The sequence below is a fragment of the Sinohyriopsis cumingii genome, chromosome 1 (genome assembly GCF_028554795.1).
Source record: "Sinohyriopsis cumingii isolate HCF-2022 chromosome 1, ASM2855479v2, whole genome shotgun sequence".
In the NCBI taxonomy this organism is placed as follows: domain Eukaryota; kingdom Metazoa; phylum Mollusca; class Bivalvia; order Unionida; family Unionidae; genus Sinohyriopsis; species Sinohyriopsis cumingii.
The window spans coordinates 156,973,461-156,999,475 of NC_142961.1; the positions used below are offsets into that span (position 1 = coordinate 156,973,461).

Consider the following 26,015-nt stretch of genomic DNA (forward strand, 5'->3'; position numbering starts at 1 on the left):
AGTGGCAAATTTTAGACAGCAAAGCTGACTAATGAATGGTATTAAAAAATGGGTAGTGTTTATCTGTACAACTGATAACATGATTCCCAAGGGCAAGATAGCTCACAGTGATTTTGCAGCAAATTGCAATATGCGTGTGCAGATGCATATAGGTATACACACTAAAGAAACAATGACAGGTGCTATGTTCAACATGTATTGTGCCAGGTACTTAGTTGTTTGTATAAATAATAAAGTTAAACATTTTGATGGGACAATGTTTTATGGTCAAAAATTGCATTCCATTTCTATGTCGATAACTACAAAAAGTGACAACGTGATAGGAAATTACAGTTCCAGGGAAGCTCTACCTTAATGAACAATGATGCTAATCTCTCTCGTAAAGACCTAAGCCATGTCTTTGTGGTGCTATATATCAGTGTGGTGATATGAACTAATATTGGTCACTTATAGCAGTACACTGCACATGTCCTTCAAAAATCTTGCTATCACCATCGAACTCTAACACTTTGTTCCAGATACCAAGCTAAACCTGGAAAGATATAACATGTTTCATTTAAATATAGAAAACAGTAAGATGTATGTAAATGAACTTAAAATGTGTTAGATATGGAGATTTCAAAATAACATTCAGGGTACAAGCGTGGAAAAAATATTAAACTTGACAGAGTGACACTCAGAAATGTGATGCAATAGGCATATATTTAAGTGATAAATTCATTCTAAAAATAAATAAAGTTTCCAGAAGTATATTTTACAGGCTAAGTAACTAATTAGGTAGACTATGTATCATAAAGTGGAAGGTTATGTGGGACGGTGACATTTGATATTGGTGCAAAAATTAGTACATACCAGTATACAGAAAGTTAATTGATAAAATAATAAATTAAAATATATTCTTACAAGCGATCTTATTCATGACGGAAATAATAATGGTGGATATTGCAAGTGAATACCCTCAAACATGGTCAGCCAGATCAACTGTAGGTACCAATAGAACCTATAACATCAACTAAATGTGAAATTCTGATCCCCAAAACTTGTAAGCATGGATGGAAATTTGCATATGTAAGACATATACAATGTATTTGTTAAGATCAAATGTAAACATACTTTAAATGATCTGTTTGAAATTTTTGGTCTATTTTTAAGAGTGCTTGCTACCAATTATTAAGTTCAATGATTCAGTGGAGTCAGATATCAGCCGATACTACAGTACTGCACTCTGTCAAAGTACTAAATTGAAATATGTTACCATACATAACCATATTCATGATTAAAAGAAAACATATTGGGGTATTTTAAGTGCACACAGCTATATATTTATATTCCTTACAGATTCAATATAGGTACAACGACAGCCTATATGATGTACTGAATGTGAACGTTTGATCCCTAACATTCTAAACTATATGGATATTTGCTTATTTGGGATCTGTAACCATGTTAAGATCAGTTGTGCAAAGCTAAATTCAAATGACCTCTTTGAATATTTCTTGTATAATCTATAGAGTGTCATTTAACAAATATTATTCGTAATTACTAATGCATGAAGAAAATGGCTCATTAGAATTCCCATAATATTATATAGGTCACAATGCCGCACTACATCAATCACTATCTTAACAGACCGAACAATAAAATGGAATGCATTTTCTGTTCAACTTACATCATTTTGCTGTTTTCTTACATCCAATGGTAGATATACCTGTGGAAAATATATTTTATCTCTTTGGCCTGTATTTCATTCTCTGACAGTTTAAATTGATTTAGCAGAGAATCTGAGTAGGTTCTATTATGTTTTCATATCTGTCATCTCACTAAATACTCTATAAATATTTTTCTAAACAATTACTGAAAGCTATACGAACAGATATGTGCTACTCAGGAAGTCAACCTTCATATACACATAAATTAATTGCTTGGACTCCTAATACATAGTTTGAATGACATGAAGGCTCTATACCAAATAGCATTTTGTCTTCGTGTATTTTAAATGAAGGTCTCATTTTGACTTACAAAGATATTTTCTCCGACAAAAATTGACATATATCCATCATTGAAGCTTGTATATTGTGTAAGAATACATACATGCTGATATTGTTTAATATCACTCCCCAAAAATGTCATACATGTGCATTTTTGGGGAAAAATGTAAATATAAATTTGTAAAATAATTCATTTAAAACTTTTAAACTTTTTAACTTTTATTTATTTCATTCTTATATTTCAAAGTCCATATGTATAACATAACAAAATTTAATGTGTCTCTGATCAATAGTAATGATTTTATACTAATTTGAACTTGAATCAATACTGCAGTGAACAGGACCCAGAACACAATTAATTTTACTATATATTCTCTACATTTGTTTCTCAGTACTGACCTTTCCACTGTGTGACAATCAATACATATGTTAATCTAAAGTAATGTCAACGATGACTTCACGGTGAAGTTCTTGTCACAGGTTCACCGGCATTGCTTTAAGAGGCTAGACTGTAAATAAACCAAAATACAATGGAACACATATTTCACTTCCGGATCATCACCAAGACCTTATTACTCATTGAACACTATCGCCGAAACACGCACACATACAACCGCACCATAACGTCATAATCTAACGAAGAAACAAGTGCTTTTAAAGCCATACCAAGAATGCCCAAATCTAACTATTGTCTCTTCACAATAGAAGAAGACAGGAAAAATTGCTCTATAAATAGATTGGGACTACGGCAACTGAATCGGAACTATTAATTGCTACCTGATTCCACCAGAAATGCCAGATGTTGAGTACATAGTAATTGTCACAGGTAATTCCTGGTGCCCCCTACAAGAAGTTGTTCTATAATCCCATTTATAAGATCTTTTGAGTACCATGAAATTTTGGTATAAATAAAATTGAATGTCATTAATATTAATCCTTCTTGACTCAATCAAAGATGACAAGTCATACGTTGATGTAGTATCATATGTCAATGATGGCAACTACCCAGCAAATCTGGCCGGTATTAAAGATTTTAGTAAGAGAGATAGGGAAAAGCACATCATTCGTATTAAAGATAAAGGTTTTATTGCAAGCAATGGAGTACTTTACAAAGATGACCACCGTGTTATTAGAAGAAATGAAGTATCAAGAGTCTTATAAAGCCTTCATTCTGGTAAGTAGTACATTAAACAATTAGGAATCAAAATATAATGTTAATGCAAAGTTCTAAGTTACTCAGATACAATGTACAGAGACTCTGTCTATTGCCTAGAAAGCAAAAAAAAACAAAAAAAAACAAAAAAAAAAAAACAAACAACATTTAACACTTTTTGCTAAGCTTATTAGTATATCGATATAGTGTATCCATAATCCATCAAGATCAGTTTTCCATCATTATCGAAAGGTGTGATTAGATTTAAATAGAAGAAATGCATAATATTTGGTTAATTAACTGACAATGTCTTTAATAATAATTAAACGTAGATGGATTCTACCGTATCAGAATGTATGCTTGAATATATTTGCATGTATAGGTGTCAATTGTATTGAAACAATATCATCTCTCCCTCCGTCTCTCTCTCCCTCGCTTTCTCTGCCTCGCACTCTGTCTTCTGTCTCTCTGTTGTTTTCTTCTCTCCCCTGTCTTCCTGTCGTTCTCTCTTCCTTTCTCTATTTGTCTCTGCTCTGTCTTTCTCTTTGTCTTTCTCTATCATCATATTTGTATTCTTCTCTCACTCGTCCTGTCTTTCTGTCGTCCTCTCTCATTTACTCTCTTTCTCGCCTCCTTTCTGTCTTTCGTTCTCTTCCTCTATGTAACGTAATACTTGCTTCCTCTCTCTATATTCCTTATGTTTGCTCTTTTTTTATCACTTTCGTACTATCTCTGTTTTCCTCTCTCTCTCTCCATTTGTCTATTTATGTCTTCCTCTCATATCTTTCTTCCACTCACTTCGTTATTTTCTCTCTTCCCTGTCTATCTCTCTCATATCCTCTCTACCTCTCTATATCTCTCTCTACTTCTTGTCTTCCTCTGTGTATTTGCTTTCCTGTTTCTCTCTTTTACATCAAACCCTCTCTCTCTTTCTCTTCTTCTATCTATATTTCTCTCTCTTCCCCATTTCTTCCTTTCCGTTTTCCTCTCTCTCTTTCGTTTAGTCTCTAACTTTTCCGTTCACTCTCTCTTTCTCTCTTGCTCCCTCCATTTTCACCTTCTATTCATTCGAGTACTCTAGTATCATATATATTCCCTCTTTCCCTCTGTCTCTCTCTGTCTCTCTCTATCTTCATCTATATCTCCCTCTCTCTCTCTCTCTCTCTCTCTCTCTCTCTTACTCCTCTCACTTGCCCTCTTAATCCTAAGATCATTTTTCCAAGTGGTCTGTGGATGAAGGTCTCGCCAACAAAAATGCTGATGAAGCAACAAACGTTCTACTGAACATCATGTCACCTTGGTCCAATGGACTCAGTCACAACTGATCAGGGAAAAAGGTTCACAAACAAGTTTATAGATAACCTAACAAGTGAACTGGATAAAGACCACATAATGTTCTCTGCATACCATTCACAAAACAATGGACAGAGAAAACGTGACAATAAGACCCTGTAAGAAATGATATCCAAGGTAACCAATGACCAAGCAACACATTTGGATGTTTGGTTGACCAGTACACTGTCTGCATACAGAACAAGTGTACAAGCATCTACCAAGGGCACACCTTTTGAGCTCATGTGTGATACGAATGCTCGTGTAAGTTCTGCGCCTAGCGAAAGATATTTCAACGAGTTCTCTCATGATGTATTGGCAAACATTAACAAACACATGGAGAGTATAGGTCAAAGTATAACAGAAAACGCTGAAACTCTACAGATCCGCCAGAAGCAAACTTCGATAAAGAAATACATCTTTTAAAACCTTTCAAATGGGAGCTCTTGTTCCTATGAAGAATGCAAATAAAAAAACATTTGGCTGCAAACTGACACAACGATATGTGGGCCTTTACGTAGTAAAACATGCTCTTACAAAGGGCAGGATAAGACTGCAAAATTATCGCAGTGACAAGCTGCTAACATTTACCATTGTAGCCATTTTAAACTTTATACATGGAGACAAGCTATGACGAAAGCCACCACCACCAAATATGCCACAAATTCCAACAAAGCACCGGAAGAACTACTAAAAAGACAGACAAAAGGCAACATCAGACTTCAACTCCTCCAAGAATAAATAATAGAAGTAATGGTAATCTACCTAAATATTTTAAAAGACGAACGAGCCAACAATCGAAAAGATTGCCAACATGACGTCCAAGGAGGCCCCAGTTACACAAGGTAAACAAAAACAGTCGTATTATCTTCAATTCACCTACAGAAAAAAAAAACAATATAAAGACAGTTACAGGAAAATGCAAATTATGAAGCAACCAAAGAATGATTTACATAGGACAATCTCAGTAAATTGTACGAGGTGATGGTAATTATATGTTTAGAGCTAAAGGCTTTGCAATTTCAGGAAGCCAAGAGAGCTGCAACATTTTCCATAATAGTATTGGGCTCCACAATGGTTAATAAAAAGCTTAGCAATTTCCTCAACAACATAAGCATTTACAGGACAGTACTATGGAGTTCAATACTGTGTAGGCAACATACGGCAATTGTATGGGTGCAGCATCACTGTTGTCCACAAACATGTATGTGCATAGTGCTAGAGGATCGAACTCTAAAGGAGTTAAGCAGTATGATTGGTCGAGGTACCCATCATCTTTTTCCTTGGACAGTTTCACTCAGTCTGGAATTTACTTACAAAACCTTGCAAATGACCATTTTAATGTGGTGTTAGGTTGCCTAAAAGAACAATGAACATTAATTAAAAGTTGTGTAAGGGATTTATCAAAGGTAAATAGTCTGAAATTGTAATCTGTATTAATGTAAAGGCTCACGTTTAATAAACCATATGTGAGAGTTTGCTGCGTGTATTATATTTCATATGTGGGCCTTAAGCAGATTTGGAAAGAGACCATTAATGAAAAGAAACCAATTGGTTTGTAGACGGGAATGAATCGGCTAGCTGCTTCTGGCAATCCCCCCCCCCCCCGTCCCAATTTGTTAAGTGACCTATTAAATGTCTTATATTGTAGTGTATTACCAAAGAACCCGTCAACGAAAAGAATTTACTGGGTGTTGTGGTAAACAATCAGCTAGCTGATTCTGTCCCCCTCCCCCTTGGTTAAGTAACCCATTACGTGTATGATATTTCACATGTGGGCATTAGGCTCATTACCATAGTCCATTAATGAAGATAAACTAATTGTTTGTTGGGGTGGGGGTGGGGGAGACATAACTATAGGGGGAAACTAATTTATTGTTGTTGTTGTTGGTGGTGGTGGTGGAAATAACTAGAGCCAATTCTTTCCCCGGAGAAAACATTCAACAGCGGGGAAAGAAATGGCTGTTACACGTGGAATCATATCCTTCTACAACATGCAATTAAGTACTCATACATATTAACTATGTGAAAGGAAAAGAAGCATACAAATATGAAATTAGATTATGGTGTATGTGTAGATCTTAGACTGAATATTGGAAAACAGTAATATTAACTAGTTTCAGAAATGAAAATAGAGGAAGCAACAGCCTCAATCCAGCTTACACTTTGTTCGATATTGCTAGAGGTAAAGTTACACTACCTGCTTTTCGACCAATGATTTTATTATAATACTTCACTTATATTAAGCTTTGATTTGTTATATGCAATAAGGACATGTTTTTAAGTAACATATCCCAAATTTGCATGTAATATCCTTATCGAAAGCGTTTGCAAAGCTATTTCTTCTGTAATTGCTTTGATTTAACATTTCCAGTGATGTGTATCTTTGTTGGATTATAGATGAGTATTTTTCGTCAGTTTCAGCAGAAAGATTTTCCCATTAGGTAAATGCAAGCATACGTTGGATATAAGTGGTACATGTTCAAAAGAACGAAAATCACTATAATCCAACTAACCAACGTTGGATATGGCAAGATCCGATTAGCTAAATAGTGATGATAATATTGCATATAGACTGGGTGGATGGGAGAGAATATTGTGGAATGTTGTTAAATATAGTTTCATGCAATATCAACATAAACTAAAACATAAAAATGCTGGTGACTGAAAATTTTGTAATTTAGGCTTCTATTAAAATAATTTTACAAACTTAAAACTATTACGAAATGGTAGGGTTACGAATAAAGCACACTATTACCCTTTGTGAATCTATTTAGAAATAAAACAAGAGGAAACATTATCCTGCAGTCTCGAGAGTAACATATACAATTTTTTCTTCTTCTCCAAACTAAATATGACACGTTATTTACAGGTTCTACTATAAAGTGTCTATGATTTGTTTCGTTTAAATATTTTTAATCAGACTCAACTACACTATAATTATGTGCCTATACTGTGTGATACTTGTAGCAGACTATCTGTGGGTAACGAATATAAAAAATACCCTATCTTGATAAACGCCATTATTATATCGGTATTTCAATGCTGCATCAGTAATTAATAATCATTTCCTTGGTTCCTCTTAAAGCTCAATACATGAACTATTCAATGCTAGAACCAGATTTTATTTAATTTTATTTTTGGTTTCAGTTTTTATTCAATAACAATCTAATTCATCCACGTTACATTTCACTACACACTATTATGAGTTTATGGTGTACACTTCCCTTGGGGGTGGAAGTGGCACATGACGTACATACATCTGTTTGTATTGACAAACGATAACCGTGTAGACGTAAAATCCTTTGATATCTTTAACTTCAAAAAGTAAATATACTTAACGGCCATTCAGTACGGAATCTGTAATGTTTACAGACAGATAACAGACATGACCTCGGTCACATTTGAACATTATTTCCGTAGCTGTAGTTGTAGCATGGATATTTACTATATTGCTAATAATGTGCCCCAAGCTGATAATCGAAGACGTAGCCAATGTATGTTTCATATTTTAAGTCTCTGGTACAATGAGGACACCAAACGTTTATCATTTTAATGTATGCATTGGTTTACCTGCTAAATATGTCACGTGGCATGATAATACTTACATGGGGCATAGGAAATTATCGTGCTTTGGACGTTTATCTTCTTTTTTGGACGGTGGTGGGTGGTGGTTGCTTTTTAAGTTCGTGAGGCATAAGTTTCGGCGAGATCTGCGATTTAGAAAGCAATTAGCACAGAGCATAAACCATATTAAGACTTCCAAGTTGTTATATATTACTTGTCAAAATAACAATACCCAGGGCATCATGTTCCGCATGTTATTGTCAAGTCGCAGATTGTACGCTCCATTTATCATTTCCATTATCTTCACTCCCATAGTCATGTAAGGTGTTGTAGTTGTTGTATTAGTCGTAGCAGCACTACTTCTGCTACTACTATTACTACTATAACTACTACTGTTATTATTTTTAATGATTCAGGGATTACAAGTTCAGATTTGGTACAATTTCGGTGATCACAATGTTTCCGTGAAATAGGGTTCTAATTATTAATTGATTTGTTGTTGGTTATATGAACTGATAACCGTGGAAATTGAGCTTTATTTTTGTTCATTAAATAAGAAATATTGAAATTTATATTAGTTGCTTCCTTCCGAGACGTGTAGTTACAAATACATTATTTTCCTGCCCCACTTTTTTATCGTGCTATTTTATGAGGCACACTATTCCATCAAAGTAACCTTTGCCTTTAACCAATGATAGAATACTATGATGCGATTTCTAAGGCACTGTTGAAAGGAATCATTGGGCAAATATTAAACAGAATTTGATAGAATACCTTTCTTTGCACATTGTATAGCTGTTAACAATCCTACCTAGTCTAAAGATGCCAGTACTGTTAGGCGATATATCTCAATTAGTGATATCGTTTGTATTGTCTTTGTCATGAGACATAGACCAGCATAAACCCATTTATGACAAGTCTAAAATAGAAACATCACTATTATTACCTGAACAATTTTGAGAATTATCGCAATATTTTTGCGAATGTTATCAAAAGTTATTTGGAAACTCTTGTCCAAATATACTTAACAAAACCAATGTACATATTGTGTAAAACCTTCGTGAATATTTAACATAACATTGCGAATAATGCCAAGGGTTTTGCAACATTCTATATACTATTGTGAGAATATTTGCAATACATTTGAAAATATCGGAAACATTTGTGGCATAGTTTTTTTCGCCCTGCACATGTATACCTAATTCAATGGATGCATGGATTGCTTTCTGCTTGAATGTGTCTTCTTTGCAAATATTTCGGTCTGAAGGTGCAATATGTGTGCGTGTGTCTGTCTGTCTGTCTGTATGTATGTACGCATGTATGTATGTGCGTGCTCGTGATTGCGTGTGTGTGTGTGCGTGCGTGCTTGCGTGCGGATGTGTGTATTTATGTATGTGTGTACATATGTATATGAGAGCATTTCAATAGTAAGATGAAATAGGATGATAATGTAAAATAACCACACACACACACACACACACACACATATATATATATATATATATATATATATATATATATATATATATATATATATATATATATATAAAGGAAAATAAATTATGCAGAACGTACTCATCGAGAACCAAGATCCTAAAGAAGGCTTGATGAAAGCAGCAAAATAATATGTTGATTCAAACTGAAAAGACCATCTGGTTCACCGAGACACCCTTATAAAATTGTTTCACATATAAAGAGATGTTGAGAATCAATCCGCAACCATAGACAAGTTCAGAAAAAAAAGATTAGGAAACGGAGAGCACCAGCTGAAAATAAATGGATGCTTCTGATTACTAACTAGAGACACGAAACACAATACATCGTGAATCGTGAGACTGTTCGAATTCGATCTGTTTACCATGCTCACCTCGATGATGCCAATGCAAGGAACCCAAAGGGTCCATTCATTTATGATTACCTCTTCTCCTATCGACTTTGAAGGAAAATGATAATACAACGATTGTATCGATCTAACTATCAGTTACTTGTTCCTGAAGATCAAAGTTCTCAAATAGACAACATCAATGCCACAGTAGCATCCATCAATAATTTCATGTTGTTTAGTGAAGTAGGTTAATACTTGCGCAGAAAGCTAGTGAGCATCAGCAAGGACGCTTACTCTTAATGAGTGTACGAGAAATTCATTTCATTTACGGAAAAGAAGCCAAGAACACACATGTGAATGCCTCAGTGTAAAAATACCTCACAAGTTTGGACACATTCATCGACACAGCGTTGCGAGCGGATGACGAATCTCACAATGTTGGATATTTAACAGCCGAAATAAAATCAAACAAGGAAGCAGTGTGCAAATGATGGATTTTGTGCATTTGGGCATGTGGTTGCAAGATAAGTATTTGCCAAGTGGAACAGATTTACAACTGAGATTGAATCGAAGTATTGCCGTGTAGAGTGTGATGGTTAACGCAAGAGAGTACCAAACGAACATCGAAAAAGCCGTACTGCACATATTCCTTGTGGAGGTCTTTACCTAAAGTGGGAAGCCATACCAGTCAGACACTAAGCAGAAGGAAAACCCTGTTTTCTTTACGACAAGGGATTTTTTTTTACTATTGATTGAGGGTCCCGTTTAAACGTTTGCCTACTGGCACGCTCAGCAGCAATGAGCTATCCATTAAAAGTATCTTAAGTTTCAATACATTGCAACGTCTCTAATACAGAACTCACCTTAAATAGTCAGACGTTGTGGACCAAACAGTTTATACCTAATCTTGCCCAGACAACTCACTTGAGAGTTATTTGAAACTGTTTGAAGCCACGAAACAGTTAGGTATCAGCAGATGTTAAGGCAGTTTCTAAAACAATTTTGCAGGAGAACAGTCTTTGTGGTCATTTGATTTCACTCCAAACCAAGACAGAAACGATAGACACTTGGACCCTATAAAATCTGGTCAACATCGCGGGAAACTTCAATTCTCAGTAACTCTGGCAAATACAGCGAGTGTTGGCTTTATTTCCGGGTTTGACAATATTCAGCTAATCATCAGCTTCACTGAAGTGATCTAACACTATTAGAAAAAGAAGTAAAGATGGAACACGATCCATTGGAGATAGGCGTGAAGACTGTTTTCGATTCACTAGTGGCAAGAACATGGTTGAATAATGTCAGGAAGTCCAGAACAAGAAAAACAAAATGAATCTCCTGTTTCCCTCGTGCAGTGGTTGATAAATAACACAGGTCTAGCTAGAGACCGTCACTGATATAAATTCAATCATCCTAGTCAGAAACAACATGAAAAAATGTTTGATATTAATTCTACAAATCACAGAAGATTTTGAAAAGTGGTATCAGAACTGGAGTAACCATCCCTTACCTAAATTAACTTCTCTGGAGATGAATTGCATCGACATCCTTTTGCTATATTGTAGTGATACTGTCCGTTCATCGATTTACTTCACAGATATTGTCAACGAACATGCCAGGTGTGAAATGAGGACTTGCCGCCTGTGAAGAAAGCAAAATGAATGCATCGGAACTTCATGTAAAAACACAAAAGTGAATGAATACCTGGAAACGTCGTTACCATCGGGCTCAGTTATAACGTCTGCCTCGGACCCAATGATGTGTGCTAAAGAGGCCCTTCCACATAAAGAACCTTAAGATGTTCAGTCTATATCATTAAGACGGATCTCAGTAAACGACCGAAAACCCTCTGGGCAGCGATGTAGGTTTCCAACTACCAATGTGCAGAATAGTTTATTTCTTGTGTATTAACTCTTTTGGAAGATAACAACGCTAACATTATAAAAAGAAATGCTGTATCAACTGAATTAGATAAGGTGAGATTAGAAGGATAAGATTCCATTGTGTGGCGTGTCTTCATCAACACAACGGTGGATTTTCCCAGAATATTTAATGACTTATTTTGACCCTGAAATACTCCAAAATTATCATAAAGCAGTAAGGTGGTCGAAAGAACATTCTGGTTATCAGTTTTCATTTCCTACATCAGTGAGAGTCTAGTATATAGTCTAACTCCACAACGTTGTTGACCTTGTAAAGCATTCGTGTTTACTGTTTCTTGGTATTTTTTACATGAAGAGGAAGTGACGTGCACTACAAAAATGTTTCAGTGATTTGAGATCAAACAAGAACAATTAATTTCAAGATCTCTTTGGCTCGGTTTAAACAAATTCATTTTCTAGCACGCCATTTTATATTCTCTCTATGGATCTTATTTAAAATAGTGTTTTCTTTCACAACTGGCTACTTAATTCGAGGGATGTTTTCCTTCATAATAGTATACCGAAATTAAGCTTCAGTGTGGTGTGGTAATATGTTTGTGCGATTTCATTCCCCTTTTTTTTTGGGGGGGGGGGCTTCGAGTGGCCGAGTGGTCTACAGTGCTCTCCGTTACGGATCACTGTCATCTCACCTCTGTCTGCGTGGGTTCGAGCATCGGATTCAGCCAATGTGGGTATGTGAGAAAGCTTGCCAGTAGCTTCTCGTAGGTCGGTGGTTCTTTCCGGGGTTTTCCAGAGTTCTTCCTCCACCATTAATAATGGCCGCCATGTATAGCCTATCGTGTGTTGAAAATGGCGTAAAACCCTACAACAACAAGAACAACAACAACAATCCCCTTATTTTGCACCGTACCCTTTTCGTTGTATAATAGGTTTCTATAAACTATACTTGTTTAATAGTACCTATGAAGTACTTGGATAGTACTCAAAAGTGGGAGTTGGATTGTAATCAGAAAATGTGTTGAACGGTAACCAAAGAACGGATGCTGGATATTGCGATTTCATCCCCATTTTTGTTTGCATCATACCTTTCTCGTCGGACTTCGGGTATGAAGTTTTAACAAATTATGCAATGCGTTCAGGATAATATCGAATGGTATCGAATGAGACTCAAGCAAATAGGATTGGACAGTAAACAAACACTAGTGCAGGATGGGGTGTTGTACAGTATATAAAAAATGTAAGCTCGATAGTAAAAACAAGGCTGGTGTTGGATAGTAGGGTGTTTGACATATTTTAATCAAAAAGCATGTTTTGGATACTACGTTTTTGTTTTTGTTTTTAGAAACCACACAGTTCGTTTTAGATACTGTCAACTGGTTGTTGGATAGAAATTTTAAAAATGGGTGGTGGATAGTAATTACAAAGCTTGTGGGCGCGTCCTTCTCAACCGTCTGATCGGTGATGTCTCGGAAGCCATACTGCATACTATGTTCACGGGCATGATCGTGAGAACGAGCAAGACGCGACTCGTTCTTTTCAACGGGGATGTCTCTAAGCCATCAACATTTCTAACGGCGTAAAGCAGGGTTTCTTTCTCGCCCCAGTATTATTCAACCTATTCTTCACATGAGTCCTGAACCATGCTACACTCCTTTGACTCATTAATAGTCAAAGCAAGACAGAGGTACTTCGCCAACCTGTCCCAGGCACCATAGCTCGCCTTCCGATTGTATTTATCGAAGACACCCAAATAAAGCTGACGATCACTTCAAGTACCTTGGAAGTATCATATATTCCTATGGATCGCCAGACAAAGAGGTAACGGTACGCATTATCAGCGCCAATCAATCATTAGGACTTCTTCGCTCTCGCGTGTTGAGTCACAGGAATAGCAAACTGTCCACAAATATAAAGGTATATACAACAGTTGTGCTAACAAGCCTCCTGTATGGATGTGAGACCTGAACAACATATAAGAAGAACATCAAACAGCTTGAACGCCTCCACACGAGAGCCCTGCGCTGGATTATGGGCGTCAGATGGCAAGACAGAGTGACGAACCTAGAAGCTCTGGACGGATCATGTCATCCGTATTGAGGAGTCTCGAATGCCGCGTCAGATTTTGTATGGAGCTCTATCTAGTGGACACAGAAAAACTGGTCGTCAGAAGAAAAGATTCAAAGACTCCATCCTGGACAGCCTGAGATGCTGATCGATATATGTGACAAGCATCTAGTCCTGCGCCAAGGATAGACCTGGCTGATACTAATGCGTGCAAAACCTTCGAGGATGCCCGCAGAACGAAAGTCGCCGACGACAGGGAACGCATGAAGGCCTCAATATCAACAACCAACCCATACATCCAGTGTATACACTGCTCTAGGACATGCGCATCTCGTATCGGACTCATCAGCCATGTGATGACTTATCGGCGAAGAGCGTAAGGTTGATTTTATCGAGCCCTATGGTCAAACAGCGCCGGAAAGCACGGAGGGTGTTGAATTGTATTCAAAATATTCTTGTTTCGAATGTATACCAGAAAGTGTCTCTACTGGATTATAGTCAAAATCGGTTGCTTGATAATGGCGTGTCTGTGAGTTTTGAGGAGTATGATTGACCATGTACATTATGTATTCATAAATTCGCTCGATTTAAATTTCCCGTTATGACCCCATAGAGTCAATTCCATGTTAAATTTCCGTTTTTATCCCAAGGAGCCATTGCATGTTAAATTTCTATTAAGATTTCGTAAATTACTGTACCTTACTGTTCCATCCCAATGTTAACCCTATGCATTCTAACGGTGTATTTCATATATGACCTCATTATTTCGCCCACCCATGTTAAACTATGGCGTTGTGTTCATTTCTGTATGGTCATCAAGCACAACTTATAACTACTGGAAACTACTAAATTTGAGGTTTACTGATTAAACTAATTTTTTACTCTGAGTATTCTATATAAATGTAAGAGCAAATCATAATTTAGGTGTTAGTATTATTCCCGTGACTTTACGCATCACCTGTTCCAGAAGTAAAAAGTATGACCATAAACACAATCCTAACAGATACTAATACTGTAAAATAATGAATTTAAATAGTGCCTTTAGGAGTTTTATGCAATCCTCCCCTTTATTAAATATCACCCGTTGATAACCAAGTGTATCGAAAGCAAAATTTCGTTCACTCTTTAACTGATTTGCTTCGGCAGGTTAATATGGCGCTAGCCAGTGGCTAGCTCGTGTTACGTTGTCCAAAGGCTAGTAAATTATATGTTAATCTAATATATCTGTAAACAAAAACTCATTGTGAAGCTATTTCATAGATTAATCGGATGTTTGTTTGTTTATGGGGGTTGGGGAGTGTATGTTTTAAAGATGAAGAACTTGAAACAACAAATTGTGCGATGTCTCACAGATTTCACTTTGTGTCCACATTAAATCCTGTCTTCTCACTGTGCACATAATAAGCCATTGCATTTCATTTATTACCTAAAATGCTTATATTTAATTCAATGGTCACCACGTAAACAAAGAATAAAAATTCTCTACAAAGTGTTGTAGCTACCTTCAGGGGTACTGATCCGTAAGAACAATTGTAAACGGAGTACAGCTGGGGAACAGCAGGCTTGATCTTAACGTAGCAACATACAAAAATGGGGAAAAGAAGGAAAACAGACAACGTTTGACACAACGGCCATGGGACAGAAGGGGGTGGCAGCATCTCATTTTGGCTTTGAGAGACTAAAACGATGAAACGTTATCCTTGCTCTGTTTTTAGCCAAATTTATATATTTTTCATTGACTTCTGTGGTTATAAGAAGGAGGCCCAAGGAGTGCATATACTTAGGAAAGATGAACGGGTTAAATATTGTGCTTCAAATTTGACTTCCTATATTAAACGTCACCTTTGTGGTTTGTAATTCAATTGATTGGTGAGAACTATTGCATCATATACCACCTAAATTTTATTAAATATAATAATGTTCACGGACTGTTAAAACAGGACACATATGCAAAATGTCCAGAATAACGAAATACACATTTATTTAGAGAGATATTTCAGTTTAAATTGTGTTAGTTTATGAATTAGGTTTTTTTTATATAGCTATTTTGCTAATTGCATGATGCAATGATACTTTATTGCATGAGAACTATGTTTGAATCCCACTACGGACTTTTGTCTCTAATTGTCTTCCAACTAACTGTTCCTTATCTTGAACAAGGAGGAATCATAAGTATGTTACTAATCATTTTTTATATGTGAATATACACTACCACAACATGACATAAACGGCAAATAACTGACATTATCTTAAGAATCCGTTATGATAAGCTATCATACACTTAGTTAACCAACCGTTTTGAAGAGAACAACAAGGACAATGTGCTGATTCTGAGTGAATTACGAATATAACTCTTGTGGGCAAACTTTTCCAGTGTTTTCATAATTGTATAGAAGCGGTAATTACGTACCACGTAACTATGTTTCTAAGCAATTATTGTAAGCATATAAGTATATATGTGTTACTCATATATGACATCATCATAAGTACACACAAGTAGTAAATGGGGCCACCCTAGGGACAATGGGAATTACCATTAAAAACACCCCTGGGCCACTCTAGGGACAATGGAAATTTAACATGGGGAAAATTGCTGGGCCACTCTAGGGACAATGGGAATTTAACATGGGGAATAGAGTTTGGGCTTGTCTAGGGACAAGGGGAATTGAACATGGGGAATAGAGTTTGGGCTTGTCTAGGGACAAGGGGAATTGAACATGGGAATAGAGTTTGGGCTTGTCTAGGGACAAGGGGAATTGAACATGGGGAATAGAGTTTGGGTCTGTCTAGGGACAAGGGGAATTGAACAGGGGAATAGATCGTGGGACTGTCTAGGGACAAGGGGAAATTGAACATGGGAATAAATCGTGGGACTGTCTAGCGTCAAGGGGAATTTAACATATAGAAATTGAACATGGTGGGTCAGTATAGCGTCAAGGGGAATTGAACATGGTGGGATTGTCTAGGGACAATGATGGTAGAGGGTCAAACACAACAGAGACAGAGACATACATACACTAGCACAAGCGTGAGATTTATATATAAAGCATTACCAAGACCTGAAATCTTGCTGGGGTGTTCAAAAATTTGCATAATTGTAATGATGCTATAAATAGCTATAATCAAGGAAATGCTCAACGACAAAATGGATGTGACTAAAAGTAACGCTAAAATGACGAAATTGTCCCAGAATTTAAAGGAAAATAAACATATCCCCGAAAATTAAGTTACAATGGTTTAGACTAAAATGGATAAAATTAGTAACTACTTACAATATCAACTTGTGTGACGATCGTGGATAAACACCCATGTATCTATTTATAGCTATAATCAGCTAAAATTCCTATGAAATCCCACTATCTATTTATACTACAACTTGTGGGTTATTCCTTTGGAAAATCCCACTCTCTTTTTATAGCCTCAGCTTGAGTGACGTTCCTGTTTATGAACTCTAGTACATATGTATAGCTACAACCTATGGAAATCCCCAAGTCCATATTTATAGTCTCGAAATTACCAGCGTCAGTGACGTCACTGTACTGAACACTAGGGAATAAATGTCAACAGTGTTGCAAGTGGCTGACCTGAATACACGCTACTGCAGGTAGGTAGGTACAGTGTATCTGATAGGGATAAAGTGAGTTTTTATAGGGACAAACAGAGACCAATACACACACACACACACACACACACACACACACACACACACACACAACGTACGCGCGCAGACATACGCACACACACACACACACACACACACACACACACACAGAGGGAAGAGGAAAAAACAAACCCCAAATATACTATCAATACAGAAGGGAGATAACACAAACCCCAAATAAACTATCAACACAAACGTACGCGAACGCATACAAACCCCAAATATACTATTCACACAACGTCGCTAACGCATACAAACCCCAAATATGCTATCCACACTCGGGAGGAAGAAGAAAACAATAACCAAATATACGATCTACACAACGTACGCGAACACACACACACACACACACACACACACACACGCACACACAGAGGGAAGAGGAAAAAACAAACCCCAAATATACTATCAACACAGAAGGGAGATAATACAAACCCCAAATAAACTATCCACGCAAACGTACGCGAACGCATACAAACCCCAAATATACTATCAACACAGAAGGGAGATAATACAAACCCCAAATAAACTATCCACACAAACGTACGCGAACGCATACAAACCCCAAATATGCTATCCACACTCGGGAGGAAGAAAAAAAAACAACCAAATATACGATCTACACAACGTACGCGAACACACACACACACACACACACACACACACACACACATATACACACACAGAGGGAAGAGGAAAAAACAAACCCCAAATATACTATCAACACAGAAGGGAGATAATACAAACCCCAAATAAACTATCCACACAAACGTACGCGAACGCATAGAAACCCCAAATATACTATTCACACAACGTCGCTAACGCATACAAACCCCAAATATGCTATCCACACTCGGGAGGAAGAAGAAAAAAACAACGAAATATACGATCTACACAACGTACGCGAACACACACACACACACACACACACACACACACACACACACACACACACACATACACACACACAGAGGGAAGAGTAAAAAACAAACCCCAAATATACTATCAACACAGAAGGGAGATAATACAAACCCCAAATAAACTATCCACACAAACGTACGCGAACGCATACAAACCCCAAATATACTATCAACACAGAAGGGAGATAATACAAACCCCAAATATACTATTAACACAGAAGGGAGATAATACAAACCCCAAATAAACTATCCACACAAACGTACGCGAACGCATACAAACCCCAAATAAACTATCCACACAAACGTACGCGAACGCATACAAACCCCAAATATACTATCAACACAGAGTGAAGAAGAAAAAGTTTTTTGAAAGCACCTAAGCCCTCACCTGCAATGACCAACTCTGCCAAACACCTACACCCCCCCACTCCCAACACTACAAAACCCATTTAACCCGTTATTTTATGGCATCAGTGTGTGATTTAGGAAACATCAAGACACAAAATGATGGATGAATAGACTGACTATTGTTTACCGACTTGCATGCCTAAAGAGCGTGCGTGAAGGAAAACATCCTTCCATTTCAATTCTAACTAAAACATGGTCCAGAGGGATAGAGAGAGGTGAAAGAGCACAATTTCATAAAGTGTGAGTAAAAAGAAAACACGCCATCCTTATTATACAATGTCAAGACCAAGAGACACTTACGTTTTCTTTCTGGTCTATTCTCTTTTAGAAGGTAGTATGAAATTTCACATCAGGGCCAACGCATCGGCTCACATTGTCAATTTTTCCATTTCCATGTCTTTACTGGCACAAGTTCTTCATCATCTTCAATTTCTTCTTCTTCTGAATCCCTCTTCTCTGTTTCGTCTTGTTTTTGTTTCTTCTCTTTTCTCGTAGGGCACTCTGAATTCCAGTGTCCTTTCTCCTGACAACGATATTAGGTATCTTGACTTTTGTCTCTCTTTCTTAGACGAAGCAGGTATTCTGGAGACAAATACCCATTTACCTTTGCAGATATAGCAAACTTCATTAGCACTTACACACTTTCGCATGACTCTCATCAAATCAACGATCAAAAGAGTAAGTTTTGTTGCCACTTTCGCATGTGAATTATGCTTTCGTATAACTTTTAGCAAATATTTGACCAGCAGGTCGATCTGTGCTGACTCTTCCATCTTCTTGATCGTTTGAGAGCGGAATGAATGCTCTGACGCTAAGACACTCTCCTTATATACAGGGACCTGCTGCGTATGAAACCTAGTCAAATGTAATTTTGCAATAAGATGAAACGATTTCATTGAGGAAGTAAAAAGCAATGATGTACCGTATCGCCTCACACAAAACCTGAAGTGTTAGTTCAAATCCGTGTCAGCGATTTCGAAGACGACATAACTGAGCTTTAATCAATGCTCTCCAATTATGCCACAAAACCACGAGTCCTGATTCACGCCAAAAGAAATTTCGTTCGGTCCATAAAAAATAGTATCATATCTGAGAAACGCAAAAAGGAACTTCCAGAAAACTGAGAAAGACGGCTTACACCTACAAGGTAAATGTATGAGTTCAAGTAGTGCGTAAAACTTAGTCAAATTAAATTTTTATAGTCAAGACGAAACGATCTCTTTTCGAACAAGAAAGCAGACACCAAGCGACAACGGCGATCCGTGTCACACAACACTTTTCAAAATGTATATTATCAGAGGTTTGTTCTAGCGATCTGCACGGTTAAATTAAATGTTGATGTATTTTGCAATAAGACGGACACAATTTCCATGGGATCGCCCATGGTACGAATGTTCGTGCATTAGTTTAATTTTTAGAAATATTTTTTTATATAAATCGCCTATAGGATAGACCCAGTAAAGCATGGCCATTCTCGTCACTGTCTGAATAGCTACTCAAGTCAATTCGAAGCGAACGCGGTAAGAAAATAAGTATAGCCAATGAAATGGCTTACAACGGGTGATGCATTGTTTTGTTCTAGGACTGTGTGGCATAATAATCCCTATGTTCTTGCGTTGTTACCATTACAGTGCAGACATACTGAAATGTGAACTTACAAGCCCTCTTTGTGTGTGTTGTACCATTTCCTCTTACCACATCAAAATACTGAGCGTCACAGTATTGGTTCGCGTTTTCAAACTGACCATTTTTTTTATATCTCACTTAAACATTTCGACATAAACACTCACACTCACATCGGTAGAGTCAGAACAGACGTGTTACAGTATTGAGGGGCATGTTATCTTTTCGTTTTCAAACTAATAAATTTGGGGCTGCACTGTAATGGTAACAACGCATCACCCGTTGTAAGCCATTTCATTGGCTATACTTATTTTCTTACCGCGTTCGCTTCGAATTGACTTGAGTAGCTATTCAGACAGTGACGAGAATGGCCATGCTTTACTGGGTCTATCCTATAGGCGATTTATATAAAAAAAATATTTTTAAAAATTAAACTAATGCACGAACATTCGTACCATGGGCGATCCGATGGAAATTGTGTCCGTCTTATTGCAAAATACATCAACATTTAATTTAACCGTGCAGATCGCTAGAACAAACCTCTGATAATATACATTTGGAAAAGTGTTGTGTGACACGGATCGCCATTGTCGCTTGGTGTCTGCTTTCTTGTTCGAAAAGAGATCGTTTCGTCTTGACTATAAAAATCTAATTTGACTAAGTTTTACGCACTACTTGAACTCATACATTTACCTTGTAGGTGTAAGCCGTCTTTCTCAGTTTTCTGGAAGTTCCTTTTTGCGTTTCTCAGATATGATACTATTTTTTATGGACCGAACGAAATTTCTTTTGGCGTGAATCAGGACTCGTGGTTTTGTGGCATAATTGGAGAGCATTGATTAAAGCTCAGTTATGTCGTCTTCGAAATCGCTGACACGGATTTGAACTAACACTTCAGGTTTTGTGTGAGGCGATACGGTACATCATTGCTTTTTACTTCCTCAATGAAATCGTTTCATCTTATTGCAAAATTACATTTGACTAGGTTTCATACGCAGCAGGTCCCTGTATATAAGGAGAGTGTCTTAGCGTCAGAGCATTCATTCCGCTCTCAAACGATCAAGAAGATGGAAGAGTCAGCACAGATCGACCTGCTGGTCAAATATTTGCTAAAAGTCATACGAAAGCATAATTCACATGCGAAAGTGGCAACAAAACTTACTCTTTTGATCGTTGATTTGATGAGAGTCATACGAAAGTGTGTAAGTGCTAATGAAGTTTGCTATATCTGCAAAGGTAAATGGGTATTTGTCTCCAGAATACCTGCTTCGTCTAAGAAAGAGAGACAAAAGTCAAGATACCTAATATCGTTGTCAGGAGAAAGGACACTGGAATTCAGAGTGCCCTACGAGAAAAGAGAAGAAACAAAAACAAGACGAAACAGAGAAGAGGGATTCAGAAGAAGAAGAAATTGAAGATGATGAAGAACTTGTGCCAGTAAAGACATGGAAATGGAAAAATTGACAATGTGAGCCGATGCGTTGGCCCTGATGTGAAATTTCATACTACCTTCTAAAAGAGAATAGACCAGAAAGAAAACGTAAGTGTCTCTTGGTCTTGACATTGTATAATAAGGATGGCGTGTTTTCTTTTTACTCACACTTTATGAAATTGTGCTCTTTCACCTCTCTCTATCCCTCTGGACCATGTTTTAGTTAGAATTGAAATGGAAGGATGTTTTCCTTCACGCACGCTCTTTAGGCATGCAAGTCGGTAAACAATAGTCAGTCTATTCATCCATCATTTTGTGTCTTGATGTTTCCTAAATCACACACTGATGCCATAAAATAACGGGTTAAATGGGTTTTGTAGTGTTGGGAGTGGGGGGGGTGTAGGTGTTTGGCAGAGTTGGTCATTGCAGGTGAGGGCTTAGGTGCTTTCAAAAAACTTTTTCTTCTTCACTCTGTGTTGATAGTATATTTGGGGTTTGTATGCGTTCGCGTACGTTTGTGTGGATAGTTTATTTGGGGTTTGTATGCGTTCGCGTACGTTTGTGTGGATGGTTTATTTGGGGTTTGTATTATCTCCCTTCTGTGTTAATAGTATATTTGGGGTTTGTATTATCTCCCTTCTGTGTTGATAGTATATTTGGGGTTTGTATGCGTTCGCGTACGTTTGTGTGGATAGTTTATTTGGGGTTTTGTATTATCTCCCTTCTGTGTTGATAGTATATTTGGGGTTTGTTTTTTCCTCTTCCCTCTGTGTGTGTATATGTGTGTGTGTGTTCGCGTACGTTGTGTAGATCGTATATTTGTTTTTTTTTCTTCCTCCCTAGTGTGGATAGCATATTTGGGGTTTGTATGCGTTCGCGTACGTTTGTGTGGATAGTTTATTTGGGGTTTGTATTATCTCCCTTCTGTGTTGATAGTATATTTGGGGTTTGTTTTTTCCTCTTCCCTCTGTGTGTGCGTGTGTGTGTGTGTGTTTGTGTGTGTGTATGTGTGTTCGCGTACGTTGTGTAGATCGTATATTTGGTTGTTTTTTTCTTCTTCCTCCCGAGTGTGGATAGCATATTTGGGGTTTGTATGCGTTAGCGACGTTGTGTGAATAGTATATTTGGGGTTTGTATGCGTTCGCGTACGTTTGTGTGGATAGTTTATTTGGGGTTTGTTTTATCTCCCTTCTGTGTTGATAGTTTATTTGGGGTTTGTATGTGTTCGCGTACGTTTGTGTGGATAGTTTATTTGGGGTTTGTATTATCTCCCTTCTGTATTGATAGTATATTTGGGGTTTGGTTTTTCCTCTTCCCTCTGTGTGTGTGTATGTGTGTGTGTGTGTGTGTTCGCGTACGTTGTGTAGACCGTATATTTGGTTGTTTTTTTTCTTCTTCCTCCCGAGTGTGGATAGCATATTTGGGGTTTGTATGCGTTCGCGTACGTTTGTGTGGATAGTTTATTTGGGGTTTGTATTATCTCCCTTCTGTGTTGATAGTATATTTGGGGTTTGTATGCGTTCGCGTACGTTTGTGTGGATAGTTTATTTGGGGTTTGTATTATCTCCCTTCTGTGTTGATAGTGTATTTGTGGTTTGTATGAGTTCGCGTACGTTTGTGTGGATAGTTTATTTGGGGTTTGTATTATCTCCCTTCTGTGTTGATAGTATATTTGGGGTTTGTTTTTTCCTCTTCCCTCTGTGTGTGCGTGTGTGTGCGTGTGTGTGTGTGTGTGTGTGTGTTCGCGTACGTTGTGTAGACTGTATATTTGGTTGTTTTTTTTCTTCTTCCTCCCGAGTGTGGATAGCATATTTGGGGTTTGTATGCGTTCGCGTACGTTTGTGTGGATAGTTTATTTGGGGTTTGTATTATCTCCCTTCTGTGTTGATAGTATATTTGGGGTTTGTATGCGTTCGCGTACGTTTGTGTGGATAGTTTATTTGGGGTTTGTATTATCTCCCTTCTGTGTTGATAGTATATTTGTGGTTTGTATGCGTTCGCGTACGTTTGTGTGGATAGTTTATTTGGGGTTTGTATTATCTCCCTTCTGTGTTGATAGTATATTTGGGGTTTGTTTTTTCCTCTTCCCTCTGTGTGTGCGTGTGTGTGTGTGTGTGTGTGTGTGTGTGTGTGTGTGTGTGTGTGTGTGTGTTCGCGTACGTTGTGTAGATCGTATATTTGGTTGTTGTTTTCTTCTTCCTCCCGAGTGTGGATAGCATATTTGGGGTTTGTATGCGTTAGCGACGTTGTGTGAATAGTATATTTGGGGTTTGTATGCGTTCGCGTACGTTTGTGTTGATAGTTTATTTGGGGTTTGTGTTATCTCCCTTCTGTATTGATAGTATATTTGGGGTTTGTTTTTTCCTCTTCCCTCTGTGTGTGTGTGTGTGTGTGTGTGTGTGTGTGTGTGTGCGTATGTCTGCGCGCGTACGTTGTGTGTGTGTGTGTGTGTGTGTGTGTGTGTGTGTGTGTATTGGTCTCTGTTTGTCCCTATAAAAACTCACTTTATCCCTATCAGATACACTGTACCTACCTACCTGCAGTAGCGTGTATTCAGGTCAGCCACTTGCAACACTGTTGACATTTATCCCCTAGTGTTCAGTGCAGTGACGTCACTGACGCTGGAAATTTCGAGACTATAAATATGGACTTGGGGATTTCCATAGGTTGTAGCTATACATATGTACTAGAGTTCATAAACAGGAACGTCACTCAAGCTGAGGCTATAAAAAGAGAGTGGGATTTTCCAAAGGAATAACCCACAAGTTGTAGTATAAATAGATAGTGGGATTTCATAGGAATTTTAGCTGATTATAGCTATAAATAGATACATGGGTGTTTATCCACGATCGTCACACAAGTTGATATTGTAAGTAGTTACTAATTTTATCCATTTTAGTCTAAACCATTGTAACTTAATTTTCGGGGATATGTTTATTTTCCTTTAAATTCTGGGACAATTTCGTCATTTTAGCGTTACTTTTAGTCACATCCATTTTGTCGTTGAGCATTTCCTTGATTATAGCTATTTATAGTATCATTACAATTATGCAAATTTTTGAACACCCCAGCAAGATTTCAGGTCTTGGTAATGCTTTATATATAAATCTCACGCTTGTGCTAGTGTATGTATGTCTCTGTCTCTGTTGTGTTTGACCCTCTACCATCATTGTCCCTAGACAATCCCACCATGTTCAATTCCCCTTGACGCTATACAGACCCACCATGTTCAATTTCTATATGTTAAATTCCCCTTGACGCTAGACAGTCCCACGATTTATTCCCATGTTCAATTTCCCCTTGTCCCTAGACAGTCCCACGATCTATTCCCCTGTTCAATTCCCCTTGTCCCTAGACAGACCCAAACTCTATTCCCCATGTTCAATTCCCCTTGTCCCTAGACAAGCCCAAACTCTATTCCCATGTTCAATTCCCCTTGTCCCTAGACAAGCCCAAACTCTATTCCCCATGTTCAATTCCCCTTGTCCCTAGACAAGCCCAAACTCTATTCCCCATGTTAAATTCCCATTGTCCCTAGAGTGGCCCAGCAATTTTCCCCATGTTAAATTTCCATTGTCCCTAGAGTGGCCCAGGGGTGTTTTTAATGGTAATTCCCATTGTCCCTAGGGAGGCCCCATTTACTACTCACACATTAACTGTATGGACCAATACCAAATACTGCAAATGACATTCAGACACAAAATGAAATATAACATTCTTAAATGTCTCAAAACATTAGTACACTCTGACCTTTTTAAGCTATTTCTTCTGACGGGTATTTTAAAAACAGCCACCATTTGTTGGCATATATGGTATGGTATTACATACAAGATTATACTAATGAACTTTGCTACACGTACAATACACAATTACTCGTAAAGTATTCAGTTACTCGAGAAATACTGAGTTACTCACCCATTCACTCAACATATCCCTTTTTTGGTAAATGAAAACAAATGTCCTCATTATATATTTTACCAAGTAATATACAACATGGGATGGATTACCAAATAACACGACCTAAGAAAACAAACGTTATCAGTCAAGATTACATTTACTCCAGGCGACATTGTCGTAACTCCCTCGATCGATAAACTTTGTGTCATGTTGTTTGTTACCTGGATAATTTCTTAACAAAGTATGCCAGACTAGCCTCACT

The 26,015-nt window shown here is 37.5% G+C and overlaps 1 long non-coding RNA gene across 2 annotated transcripts; it reads right to left on the reverse strand.

Moving 5' to 3' along the window:
- Positions 1–267: 267 nt before the first annotated feature.
- Positions 268–25,841, reverse strand: LOC149808211 (uncharacterized). Of its 2 annotated transcripts, none has more exons than XR_016419690.1 (3): positions 25,772–25,841; positions 11,376–11,506; positions 268–532 (listed from the first exon to the last, which is right to left on the reverse strand). It is a non-coding gene; the product is annotated as an uncharacterized LOC149808211 (long non-coding RNA). The 2 variants fall into 2 exon arrangements; XR_016419689.1 differs by lacking the exon at positions 25,772–25,841 and adding an exon at positions 8,082–8,186 and having other exon boundaries at positions 11,376–11,728.
- Positions 25,842–26,015: the final 174 nt, after the last annotated feature.